We start from the raw sequence: 14,359 nt of genomic DNA, 5'->3' as shown, positions 1-14,359 counted from the left end.
GAAGAGGCCAGGACCCATGGTTGAGGGTTAGGACAAGGCTGAGCACTGAGGCATGACGTTGGGGCATTATCCCCACTTTGACCTAGATAGCATTCTTGGAAAGGAGCAAGTTAGGGCTTTAGCCGAGAAGTGCTACATTCTGAGAGACTATAGGATTAGAGTACCCTACGTTGGTGCCAGTCGTGACTTGCTTCCAAAGGGGAGGTATGCATCCGTAAGCATTACATCCACTTTGGGTTGCGTTTTCCCCTACACCCCCTAATCCCCAAGATTTTGAACCACTACAACCTCACCCTTAGCCAACTCGCTCTCAATGTCGTTAGGATGATAGTGGCCATTTTGGTGATGGCCCATCATCGATGTGTGGTTGTGACTTTGAACATATTTCAGAGTTTGTTCGCGTCAAAGAAGAATCCTAACGGAGAAGGCTTGTAGTATTTCCAAGGCCGACAAGGAAAGGTGGTGGGCAACCCGTCGTCCATCCATAATTGGAAGAAGAAATTCTTCTTTGTTGATTACCCCCATGGTTGGTCCTGAAAGAATGGTAGGATCCATCTAATGGACGCCATAAAGGTTGCGGAATGGGTGGGCGAATTTCAAAAATTTCTTACCTTCTCCCAACTGGGAATCATATTCCCTAAGTTTAGAATACAATATTCAAGGATCCTACTTGAGCTATAATCAAACCAGATCTGTACCAAAAGATAAATGGGAGGAATATACCTGATCCAGAGAAGCAGTATCTCTCAAAGTTGGTGTTCACGCCCAAAGAATGCTCCAAGATCCGTTCCTGCTGAAGATGACACAGCTGTGGCAGAACCAGCAGGGTGCGTCCTACACACTGGATCCTTCACAAGAATCCTCTAGAAACACTAAACACTGAATCCTTTTAGTCTTTGTTGCAAGACTAATGTCAAGAACATATTTCTTGACTTTCTGTTTTTACAAAGATCTAATCTTGCAAAAAAAAGATGGCGGCGGCAGGAGGAGAACTCTAAAGGCGAAAAGGCTGAACTGCCTTTTTCTTTTTCTGGAGTATGAAAAAAGATCCTATCTCAATTCGCAAGAGATATCCTATATCTCTTCAAGGTGGTTCGAAATCTGATATTTCTCTTTCTTGGTTAGGGTTTCTCCTCCTTTCTTCTTGATTAAGAATCCTCCTAATTAGGAGTTATCCCAATCCAAATCAGTATTTGGATAAGGGATAATCTTAATCCTATCTGCAGATAAAGTTAGCTTATTCCTGATCTTATCAGGAGGTTACCAGATTCAAATCTAATTTGAATTTGGTCTCCAAGAGTGGATAAGGCTAAATGCCCAATCCTTTTACTAACATTAATCTCAGATTCGCCCCAAGGATGGGTGATCATATCAGCCCACCTCGAAATGGGCTTCTGGCCCATTAAGTGTTCAGTGTCTAATTACTTTCCAATCTGCTGCCCAGTTGGGCTTTTTTGTATGGTGTGGGACCCAAGCATTGATCTACACACCAGCCACATGGGTTCGGCTCAGCCGAATTCACTGAAAAATTCAATGAATCCCTTGAGTCCATCATATGGACCCTATGGGCTCAACACTTACATTAAGTGGTCCCTGGGCCAAGCCATCTTATAAAAACCCAGGGACTGTGGGCAGGTGCAAGATTAGCCCATCAGGTATTATCCTCAATGGTCTTACACTTAACCTCTCAGCCCTTAATGATCAAGCACTGCCCGACAAGAGAGGACCTCTCCCTCGACTGCAAGGAACAGTGCCGCACTCTCCTCTCACATGGATCCCGGGAATTAAAACCATTTGCAAACAATTTGAAACCGTACATATATATATATAAATATATTAATTTTGCAAAACAAAATTCCAACGATTGAAATCAACTGCCGGCAGTTTGGTTTCCATCAGAGAGAGTGCAGTCCAGATCATTACCCTTTGTCCGACAAAGTGGCTGATTCTGTCACTATGATCACCCACTCAGATGAATTCTCAAACTGCCCCAACATACCCAGGTTTTGATCCCCGCTAAGGATCTCACTGATTGGCATATCAAAGGCAGCCTGATCCAACACCTAGTGAAGTGTCATAATCGAGTCTAGGGGTTAGGTGTAACTTTCCAGTTTTGCCCATCTATCTCCAAGGTCCAGGGCAATACTGGAAATCTGGTCCGGTTCAAGGATTCAAGTAATCCCACACTACATGTGCCTCGGGTCTTACCCTGGTGGCTGAGACAGGCCATCCCAACACTTGGTGGCACACCAGTATCAGCCTTGGCAGGATAAATCTCCCCAGACTTATCCAACGGCTGTGAACATTTAAAACTAACACGAGTCTCTATAAATGTCCAGTTTTAGGGTTTTACACAGAATTAAACCAAACAACATGAATCAAACATGCACTTTATTTATTTCCACTAAATAACAAAAGCACATCAAATCAGATTGAAGCTAAGGGCATACAAAAACTGTCTAACAGGTCCTTTCGGTTTGGTTGGGAGAACCTAGATACACTGGTCGAGAGGATCGCGCCACGCAGCAACAATGTGGAGAAAGACGTGATGAGTTGGCTTTAGCTGGGTGGGATGATTCATGTTAGACCCTTGGTGAAGGAGGAGGCCTTGGTGATGGTTGGCCTTGGTATGGACACTCCCGCTGTGTGCTAGTTGCAACATTACTTCAATTTTCACATGCTTTTTTGACTTGATTGTTTTCTCTTACTAGCAAAAATGGATGCATGGCAACAGAAAGGTGAAGTTGCTGGAGGCCGCGACATCTAAGAGAGCCATTGAGAAGGGAGTTGTCAGGAGTGCACCTTGGTGTCCATAAGAGGAGGCGGCCACCAGATAATGGGTCGAGGACGAAACGGCCTGTAAGAAGGCGATGGCGCAAAAGCACCCTGTAGAAGCAACCCAAGACCCTCAGGCAAAGAAATTTCAGTTGCGCAAGCAACTTTTGACAGATTTTTTTTTTGCCATATCGACCGAAACCAAACCGAAAAATCGGTTAACCGAACTAGTTGGTTTGGTTTTAGTTTGGTATTTTTAAAAACCAAAGGTACTGGTTCGGTTTCGGTTAACCAAAATAAAAACCGACAGTTAACCGAATCGACCAGTATACATATATTTCTATATATTTTATAAATATTTATGTATTATATATATATATTTTATATTTTATAAATTAATAAATATTTATTATATATATAAATATATATATATATATTTATAACATATTATATATTATTTATTAATTAAAATATAATATTTTATATATATTCATAATTTTTTGTTATATATTTATATGAAATTTTATAATAAATACTGTAAAAATGAAAAAATCAAAAGACCAATGAACCGAACCGGTCAACCGATTAACCGACTGACTTTAGTTCAGTTTCAGTTACCGATTTTTCAAAAACTGGTAATATCGATTAACCGACTGACTTCAGTTTCAGTTAATCTTCCGGCCACAGTGGAGCGAGCATATGAGAGGAAGACTCCCTGTCGATGGCTAGCGTCGATTGACAACTAGCGGTCAGCATGGTTCTTTCCATTAACCACTAGTCCTAGAGACAACACAGTGTGGATTCGATCCACGACACGCTTTTGGCTGACGCTGAGGTATGCGTATACTTTCTTAATCTGTTATTTGACCGAGGTCTTATTGGCAAAATCCCTTTTTATTAAAGTAAGAAGAAAGCTATACAAAAGAGGGAGATACCCAACCTAAAAAAGGTCACACCCTATCCAAAGGCAATCATAGAGAAAAATAAGAGATCAGCCCAACAAACCAACAAAAAAAAAAAAAAAGGTCACACAGTTTGATCAAAAGGCAATACCAAACGTAGTTCAACCCACCCACCCAACCAGCCCAAACAAGGAAAAATAAAAAAATATACCAGACCAAACCAAGAGCTCGAAGAAGTAGGCCTTCAAATACAAAAAGGAAAAGTGGATCGTCAAACCATCAGAAGTCAGAACCAAGGTCAATACCAATGGGTCCAAAGAAAAGGCTTAAGTCGAGGTTCTACTCTGCCCCTACCTCTAAGGCTTAGTCGTGGAAAGAGAGAAGCTCTCTTTCAGTTTCAGTACTGTTGATGATAGTCACCATCAGAATTAAAAGGATAGTTTAATTGTCAATACCCGGTGCTGTCTACAAATCATGAGCCATATCAAGCTGCTTTCATCCACATCCAAAAGAGCATGGAAAAGTCAATTTTTTTTTTGGAAAGAAGAGTTAAGTCAAACTTAAAGAGGCTCTGGTTCGACCCCTCTGGTTGAACGGCCAAAAACCGTTCTGATAAAAAATTAAAAAATGATAAAAAATTATTGAATCGGTCAAATGGATAGATGGTTGGACCGCCTAAATCAACAGCCTATTGACTGATTTAATGAGTTTTGACTTTTTGGCAAAGGAATGGATTTGGGGTAAAACCGAACTGACTGCGTGGATGGTTCCCAGACTAATTTCAGTCATGATCTCCCCAGAAATTTATTGATGCCCCCCTATCCAGCTTTTCATTAAAATCAATGTGGATAGAGCTCATAACCACTCGCTTTAGAGTGGGGATTATTCTGAGGGACCACAAAGGTGAATTCTTATTTGGTAGAGCGGTTAACGATCTTTAGAGTGGGGATTATTCTGAGCCATAGCCCAGGTTGAGTTCGTCTATAACAATGCAGTGCATAGTTCTACAGGTGGATCCCCATTCGACATTGTGTACATGAAGGTCCCTAACTATGCGTTGGATCTAGTGAAACTACCGAAGGTACCCAACGCCAATGTCTCAGCAAAGCAGATGGCAGAACAAATCCAGTCCATCCAAAACGCCGTGAAGCAGAAGCTAGACCAATCCAACGCCAAGTACAAGATGGCCGCAGACAAACACCGTCGACCTCAAGCGTTTGATGTAGGTGATGAGGTTATGGTCTTCTTAAGGAAGGAAAGAATTCCTGTAGGTACTTACAACAAGTTGAAGCTTCGGAAGTATGGTCCATACAAGATCGTGAAGAAGATTAATGACAATGCCTATATAGTGGACCTACCAGATCATATGGATATATCCAAGACCTTCAACGTTGCTGACCTTCACCGGTACCTGCCAGAGATAACACTTGTCTATCTTCGTCACGACTCGGGGTCGAGTTCTCTCCAAGTGGGGGAGAATGATGGAGACCTATCCCAAGGCCCATCTCACCCCTAGGGGCGGCAGCTCCTAGGATAAGGTCAAGAGTCTAAGATAAGTCAAGAAATGATAATTCAAGATCCATCAAGACTTAATCCAAGACTCCAAGACTTATCAAGAATCCAAGATTCCCATATTCATGCATAAGGAGAGCCAGGGAGATCGAACGGTGGAAGATCAAGCCTAAGAAATCCAAGAGGGTTCGACCTTATCAAGACAGCCCAAGAGGATCAAGATCAAGATTCATGTTATTTCCTAGTACTTTTACAATTTCCAAATGTATTATAAATACTGTTATTTTCCCAAAGTTATTCATCAATTCATACTTCAGATTTTCAGAATTTCTTCAAGTTCTCTTCTTCCTATTTTCGCTACTTTTCTCTCTCCTAGAGAAATCGGTGTTTTTCGCTAGGTGCTAGCGAACGCCCGGTGCTTGCATCGCCAGCTCCGGTTCTCATTGCTTCCACGCTGCGTCACATATTCATAGAATCATTTTCACACACATATACACTTAGTCATACCCATGCCCATTCATTCAGAACTGCCTCTATATAAGTGGGTGAATCTCTTCTTTCTCCCTACTACTCTGCTTGGTTCTAAGTTTTTCTCAGTTCCGAACAGACTGTTGAACCCAAGAAATTGAAGGGCTTTCCAAATTCTGATCTCTCTGGTAAGTTGTTTCGTTAATCTATATATTGTCTAACCTTAATTTTCTTTTGTGCTAGTTCATTTTCCTTCTATATATTTCAATCATCTATATAACTTTTGGCCCACCGCTAAGATGGTTAACGGCCGGCTGATGAGGTTAAAAGTAACAGAAATGAATGTGGGTAGAGAGGTGGATAAGAATCGAGTTTTCATGAGTTTTTTCGAATTCAGCCCATCAAAAGTTCCGTTTGATTCGGTTTAAATCGAGTTTCGAGTCAACATCAAGCGCAATATATATACTTGTTTGTTAGTTGAGACAAATTAAGTATATATCTCGTGAGGTTTGTGAGACTTAAGGAGCTTATATTATATATAATATTTTTAATTTTTATATAAAATAAAAAATAATATTTTATATGTATAATTTTTAATTTTGTATATGAAGCTTAATTGAGCTTGAATCGAGTTAAACTCGAACATACGAAATGTTGAGTTGAGTAGAATTCGAGCTCATATCTCTAATTCAAATTAAGCTCGTTCCAAACTCAAGCCTCAAGTTATTCTGCCAAGCCGAGCCAAATATCTGTTTGAATAGCCAAATATTGCTAGAATCCACCTCTAAATGTGGGATCCACTAGTTTATCTAACGCCAAGAACCTGTTCCTTTTCTGCAAATGCTAACTTCCACTTTTGAGGGGTACGGGGCAATTATTTTAAATCATTTATATTAAAAGTTTAGGTTAGGTTTTTCATTTATTGTTTTGGTAGATTTTTATTTTATTTAAGAGACTTATCGTATTTTATCTAGTATATATGTGATATGGTGCAGTCACACATATATATCATTTTAGTTTTTACTCTTTTTTTTTTGTTTTTTATAGCAATATTATTTTATTTGAGTTTTTTTTTTAGAAGATTTTATTTGAGTTTCACTATTTGTCTAATAGTTATATTTATATTTGAAATTCAAGTAAAACTAACTATTGAAATTGGGAACTATAGACTGAAGTGGTTGTGGATAACAACTTCTACATTTCTTGTACTTTTTTAGGAATGGATGAAAATGGGAGGTTCCCACTTCTCATGTATTTCTAAAGAACTATTATTGAATGTATGTCACTAGCTTTAAAGTGCTACATCTTTGAGTTAAACAAGTTTAAATGTATTTAAAAGTAATTTATGTATATGAGGAGTGTGTTGTCTTTTTGAAAATGTGAACAACCAACTTCTAAGATGCTTTTCCGAGAAAATTAAGGTTGCCACATGTCTGAATGATGGGGGATTATAGCCTAAAGAGTTTCATTTAATATATATATATATATATATATATATATATATATATATATATATATCGGATTCCCTTAATTTCAAACAGACAAACACAGAGAAACATTTCCCATTTTTCTTCTCTTGTGGAGGTCATGTAGTAAATCTTTGCCAGGGTCATGGCTGCATGCCAAGTACCACTGTTTGGATGGACCCACTGAGATCACCTTCTCATTTTTGTATGATAGAATACTATGATATCAGACTAAAGTAATATTTGCTAGTTTCCTAGTTGAAATTCGAGTCTATGAAGGGTTATCTGAGCCCTTATGCTGAGTTTATGAATAGATCTTTTGTGATTAAAATTTTAGAGTTGATTTGATGAACAATAATTATGCTTTTTTTATTGTTTTTTTTTTTTTTTTTTTTTTTATAATTAGAGTTGATGAATCCCAGAGGAGTCATGTGCAGGAAGCTCTCAAATAACTTGGGCTGTTTCTTTTTTTTTTTTTACTTTTTTTTTTCTAATCTGATGGGTAATTTGCATAAATTAAGCTTGTTCCTGTTCTCTAACTTGCTTTTCACTCGGCCATTCATGCGTTTGAGGTGGATCTATTTTTTTTCCCTTTTTTAAGTGAAGTTTTGGCTCTAGAGGGAAAGATTTTTTGTCCTAAACCTAGTTTTTTATTTCTTTTTGCTGCAAATTCTCCTAGACTTGGTGAATGGATTGGCCAATTGAGGTAATTGAACAGTAGCTCTGATGATATAAACATGACTTCATTTGTAATTTTGAGGACCACTTAACAAAAGTATTTGTGAATTAGGCTGTGGACTGCTTAGCAAATTTAGACAATGTTGCTCGAACAACCTCTGAGATGAAATGTTTCTTTCAACTAGTCAGATATCAGAAGTTGAATGCTGCTTGCTGACAAAGGCAGAAGTTAACAATAATGCTACACTTTTCCGTTGTGATTGACCCAGAAATAACAACCATGAGATAAAGAATTGTTAAAGATACTCTTAGAGAATTACAATATATATATATTCAGGAGCCTCATCTAACATCTGTGTGTGATGATACAATTATAGTGGCTGTTTGTTCTGAATGACTACTTGATTCATGATATCTTGGATCAACAGTGTCATGTTGGTATGAGAAAATCCCCACTCTTCGATTGCTATCTTTGCCATCTCCATGAGCTCTGTCGCTCTCTGTCTTCTTTCTTCTGTCTCATCTCCCCCATCCATCAACTGGACTATGTCCTTTTCCACTTGTTCTCTCTTCACCAGACCCCAACCTTCTCTTCCTCTCCCCACTTACATTGGACATCAACGCCAATCCTGACTCCAATCATGAGAATCTGTACAATCAGCTACTCATTACAGAACTGCTCTGCAAACATAGGTCATGCCAAGTACCAGTGTTGAATTGCACCCGCAATGTGTCAAGAAGCCACCTATGGCCGAGTGAGATAGGATTAAAACCTGAGGCGCCCAGCCCTGAATCAAGAGACCTCTCCCTTTGGTCCTCTCCTCAAAACCTTCCTTCAACAACCATTCCTCAAAGGATTCATTGTTGTTTCTGACTACCCAAATGAATGGGTGGTTTGATGATTCTATCCCCAACCCAATCTTTATCAACTGTGGAGGAATCAGTCTACAGATGCTCCCTAGACAAACATAGACAACAGACTTTGGAGCTCTAGAATCCAACCACTCCAAGTCTTATGTGCTGATGGAGCAGAAAGTCCCTTGTTTCGAGAGTGGCATGGTTTTGGCCACAGCTGCTGATCAGTTTGAGTTAAACCATTCCTTTCTCCAAACAAGAGATTTAATGGGTTTGACAATTGGTAAACCTTTCCTTTATTAAAGAGAGGTTGGGCATGGGTTGACCCTAACCACTATTACAGCTAACCTCAGCCCCAGCCATAGGTCAACAGCTGAGAAGATGATGACAGAACCATGTATTTTGGTGTTTGACCTGTTCCCTAACCACTTGGACAGTGGTCTAGGTCGAAGGTCACTCGATTAATGTGGCAGCCTACTGCCATTAATTGTTGGGGACTTGGTGCAGGTTTTCAAACATACCACAAATCTTAAGACTTTATGAGGAATTGAAAAAACAAAGTGATCAAATCTGTTTAATTAGCGTCAAACATGAAGACCTTTCTAGAAACAGAAAACTATGTATCCCCTTAATTAGCTTTTGTAAGAAAAGGAATATCTGAATTTCTGATTTTAAGATGACACCTATGGCGTTTATAAGCTTCATGTAGTCAAATTTCCGACCCCATATATTAAAAGTCAGATTTAATTTTCTCACCAATCGCATTAAATAACACAAACGGGCTTGTGTTGTCTTATGTACTGATTGGAAACTGTGGTTCTGCCCCTTCTGATTTTGATTGAATATTGAGGGCCACACCATAGATGAGCTTTTTTTGTTGCATCATCTGATTTTGATTCCCTTGGATTTTTTTTCTAGGGCATCAAAAAGAAAATGATCTCAAACAAATCGAGTGCAGCAAGTACCAAATTCTCAATAAAATAGGGAGGTTGAAGAACAAGAGACTGAAACACAACAACCACAGCAATCTCATTTGCAACACCCTCAAGTTTCTCAACCCCAAGTAGACCATTTGCCCTCTCATCATTCTCAGGAGGAAACTGAAGACCAATTACCCCCACAAATAGAGTCTTCATAGCACAAGAAAACAAGAGGCCCCACTTTTTGTAAAGATGTGTATAAAATGAATGATAATGAGCACATTTCTGTATCTTTTAATAAGTATGGTCAACCAGAAGATAGAAAATTGTCTCATTTTATTGGCACAATAGCATGTAATGGAAATATTGTAACTGTCGATGTGGATAGTTGGAAGAAAGTATTGAATACAACTAAAGATCGTGCTTGGGGTTTTATCAAGGTATTCTTTTCAATTTATTCACTATTTGTATTTTGGATTTGAACATTTTTCAAATAATCAAATATGTGTGATGAATTATGATATATAAAATCTCATTCTTACATATGCAATGCAGGATAAGTTTGATGTTTCAGATGATCGTAAAGAATGGTGTTTAAAGGTCCTAAATGCAAAATGGAAGCGATGGAAATGCATTCTATATCAGGATTTTTATAAGCCTGAAGTTCCAATAGCAGAACAACTTACTCCAACGGATCGTGTTGTTAAAGAACAATGGGTAAATTTGCTTCAAATGTGGCAATCGGAAAAATTTAAGGTATGCAAATTAAATTCATTAAAAGTGATTTCTTATTTAAACATATACTAATATATTGTCTTCTTTACTTTTCTTTATTAGACATTTAGCAAAGTAAATAGAAGCAATCGTGCTTTGAAGAAAATAAACCACTGTGCAGGAACAAAGGGAAGGTTATGATCAATTCTAATTGTTTAATTTATATATCTAATTATTGACATCAAATCTTATGTATTCATTTTTGTTGAACATGACAGACCAAAGTTTATGATCCAAAACGAAGGTCGTGAATATGAATATAATCAACTATTCAGATGCAATGAGAATAATTTTGTTAATTCTCTTTTCTTTTTTTGGTGATGAAAAAAATTTAATAAAAGTGTGTTGAACAAAGACTACTATGAATGTTTTGTATAGGTTTTATTATATAAGAATAGGTGAAATTAATTTTTTTTTGTAATGGCATTCGTGTAATTTCAGTTGAGAAACAATCCTTTAGCAACGGTTTGTGACGACCGTTGCTAAAGGTTGATAGATGCGGTTATATTTTGTGACGACTAATCTATAGCATTGGTTTTTTACCCTAACCATTTCTACCAACTATTAATGTAAATAACCGTAGCAATACATAAGAATTATTAATACTTTTAGCGATGGTTTTACCTAAAACTGTTGCTATTTCTATTTATTCAACAATAGCTCATATTTTATAGCCATTGATAAAATCGTTGCTATAGAAATTTTTAGCAACGGTACCAAATAAATCCGTTGCAATACTTTTTTTATTAGCAACGGTTTAAATTATTGCTATAGGTATATTTGTAACAATACTGTACAAAATCCGTGGCTATAGGCTTTAGCCACGCCAATATCCGCCATCGACAAAAAAAAAAAGCGTTGCCAAATTGTTGCTATATTCTTTAGCAACAGTTTTTGTATCTTTTTGCAACGGTTTTATCCGTTGCTAAAGTCGATTTTTCCTATAGTGTTTGTTTCATAATATGGGTTGTGATCGCTGAGGTTGGAGGTGCGATCAAAGTTATGGCCACTAAGGTTGGAGTTCGGGACCGTGAATCTTTCTTCCAAAGTTGCCTAGTCCTAAGGTTTCCAAGTGTTTATCCCTTAAAGGAAGATATTGAATGGTGGATTTCTCTTCGGTGGAGGAACAGTATAATCTGGCTATGCGAAGGCTTGAGAGGAGTAAAAGGCTTCTAATTTTTGTCTCCCAAGAAGAAGCTTGTGGTGCTTTCCACTCCCGAGCTCAAACCTTCAACGAGATGTGGTTCACCCTATCTTGTTGGACTCAGGAAGGGTGCTTGGAAAGGTAGAGAGGAGATTACGGTAAGTGGTGGGTCAGGGTATTTGGCATTCCCCTCTCTGTCTGGTGTTCGACGGCCTTCAAGAAGATAGGCGACGCAATGGGCGACTTCAATGCTACTGATCCGGATAATCAAGCCTGGAAAAACCTTGAGGCCCTCCATCTTCTCGTTTGGAGCAGGGCGGTCTGCGACATTCCCAAGTGTGTTGAGCTAGAAGTGGAAGGTACCAGGTATCTATTGAGGGTTGCCATTGAAGACTAGGAGCCCTCGGTGTTTAGTCGAACCTTGGTTTTCAAAGAATGGGAGTCGAACTTGAGGTCGACTACTCTGCCTTGGTTCAATAAACCGAGCCTTCTGAAACCGGATTGCAAGCAGAGAGATGGGGTGGGTTTCCACCGGGATGTGATTCTATGAGTTGTCCCGTGAGAGCGCACCGCAAACGAAGGAAAAGAAGGAAGCCTCGTCAACCTCCGATGATAGGTGAAAGAGAAGAGTTAGTGGAAGTGTTGCAGGAGTTGTCGGCGCCAGAGGACGATGTTGTAGGGGTCAATCATCAGGGTCCATTCGTTGTGAAAGGAAGGAAGGATGTTGTGATGCAGACTTCGATAGGCACGATGATGGAGATGGTTTCAATGGTGGACCAGTCGCTGAGGAAACCAGGGATGTCATTCTTCGTAGCACAGCGTTTGGCGGGCGTTTCAAATTTTAAGAGATTCCTGCTCTTTGTAGGAGGGCAGGTGGGAGCGAATGTTTTTTTTTTGAGTTGGGGCACGGGTAGATGTCTATGGGTCAACCTGATTACATCCTTTAACCCGACTGAAAGCCAAGTTAATGTTGGGGTGGACTTGGCCGCTTTAATTGTAAAGCCCATGGTGCCTTACTCCCCGTGTGCACAGTCGTCCCTCTCAAATCAATTTGGCAAAGGTTGGAGGGAACTAAGAAACCTTTTCAAACAACAAATGACTTCTTTACTCACCAAGATTCTTCACCTAGGCTTGAGTTTAGCAGAGATGGGTGAAGGAAGGGGAAATCCATCATATGGATGGCCGAACCATGCTAGATGGTTGGACAAAATTTTAAAAATTTTCTTTTACCCTTCCGAGAATCGTATTCCTAGTTTTAGAAAAGTTGCATTTTTAAAGGATCGTTCTTGCATCGAACCGGACCAAAACTAAAACCAAAGAAAAGGGAGAAGTATACCTGATACGGAATCCATAAGTGTAGCTCCCAAAGTAATAGTTCACGCCTAAAGAGTGTACCAAAACCAACTTCCACTGAAGATGGTGCAGCTTGAATTGAAGTCGGTTCAGCAATGCAATTTTTCAGCAAAATCTGTAATCCAATAGCTTAGATCAAGCAAGGGTGGTGAGCACGAATTGAATATGATATTTTCTTGCAAAAATCAGAAATTAGAACTGATCTTTATCAGTTTAAGAACTTGAGGTCGAACTAGGGTTTATGGGTGGCAAGAGCAGAAGGAGAGAACTGATAGCAGATGTGATAACTGGAGCAGTTCACCCTCCTCCTTTTATAAGCCATAAGGAACAACACTCCTAATTGAATTAAGAGGATCGTAATTCAAATCTTTATTTGGATTTGGACTCTTTAAGTGGATAAGACTTATCCTCTTATCCTAATTGCTGATCCATACCCATATTCGTCCTTGCCACATGACTGCTTAACTTGTTGTGTGACCATTTGATTAGTCTAATTAATCATGTGCTTTAGGCCCATTAAGTAAGTGGCTCATGACCCTAGATAGTTGTTGGCCAATATCGTTCTCTTTGTGTGGCTTGGGACCCCAACAATGGCCTTAAATAAGCCCATATGGGTTAGGCCCAACTTTTGTGAAAAAGCCTAGCTGAATTCACTATCAAGTATAATGAACCCTTGAATCCATCAGTATGGGCTCTTAATGGGCCCAACGTTTACATTAAATGGTCATTGAGTCCAGCCATCCTATGAAAGGCTAAGGACAATGGACTTAAGTTAGATATAGCCCATCAGGTAAAACAACCCTAAATGGTCTCTTACACTTAACTTGTCAGCCCTTAATGATCAAACACTACCCGACAGGGAAAGACCTCTCCCCTGGCTATAAGGTATAGTATTCCACTTTTTGCTCAGATGGGTCATGAGAATTAAAACCTTTTGCAAACATTTTTCTTAAATCATAATGTAAAGGATGGGTCCCGACAGGGAAGGACCTCTCCTTCTCTATAGAGCAAGAGCCTTAGTTGTGAGATTGGATCAACTCCTCTTTCGTCCATAATGTAAAGGATCATAACCCTCAGTTTGCAAGGAACTCGGAACCGGAATCAGATTTGGAGACAAAAATTCCTAGTTAGACATGTCTTCTACACCGTTGGTTCTGCCAATCGGAAATAGAAAATCTAAACTATTGAGGGAATGCTATGATCTACCAGTTGTTACCCCTCCTCCTCGAGGAGCCCGTTGCATCAGGGGAAGGGGTAGAAGAAGAAATAGCTTAGGCTATTAATTGAGGGTCTGTTTGCTCTTTCTTCTTTTGAAGGTCTCTTAGGCCTTGAGCTTTTAGGCTAGGCTGAGAAGTTTGGTTTTAGATCTCCTTGTTGGTGCATATTGTGTTGTTTTGTGGCCCTTGAGTTTTGGGCTCAGGTTGTAAGTGGTTTGTTTTGGGCTTCTATGGGGTTTCAATTTTTGTATACCTCTTGCATGCTTTTCTTCCCTTTTTAATAAATTTTATCTTA

The sequence above is a fragment of the Nelumbo lutea genome, chromosome 8 (assembly GCF_056320005.1).
Source record: "Nelumbo lutea isolate HS-2025 chromosome 8, American lotus-T2T, whole genome shotgun sequence".
NCBI classification, from domain to species: Eukaryota; Viridiplantae; Streptophyta; class Magnoliopsida; order Proteales; family Nelumbonaceae; genus Nelumbo; species Nelumbo lutea.
Note: the sequence above shows the minus strand (reverse complement) of the source record.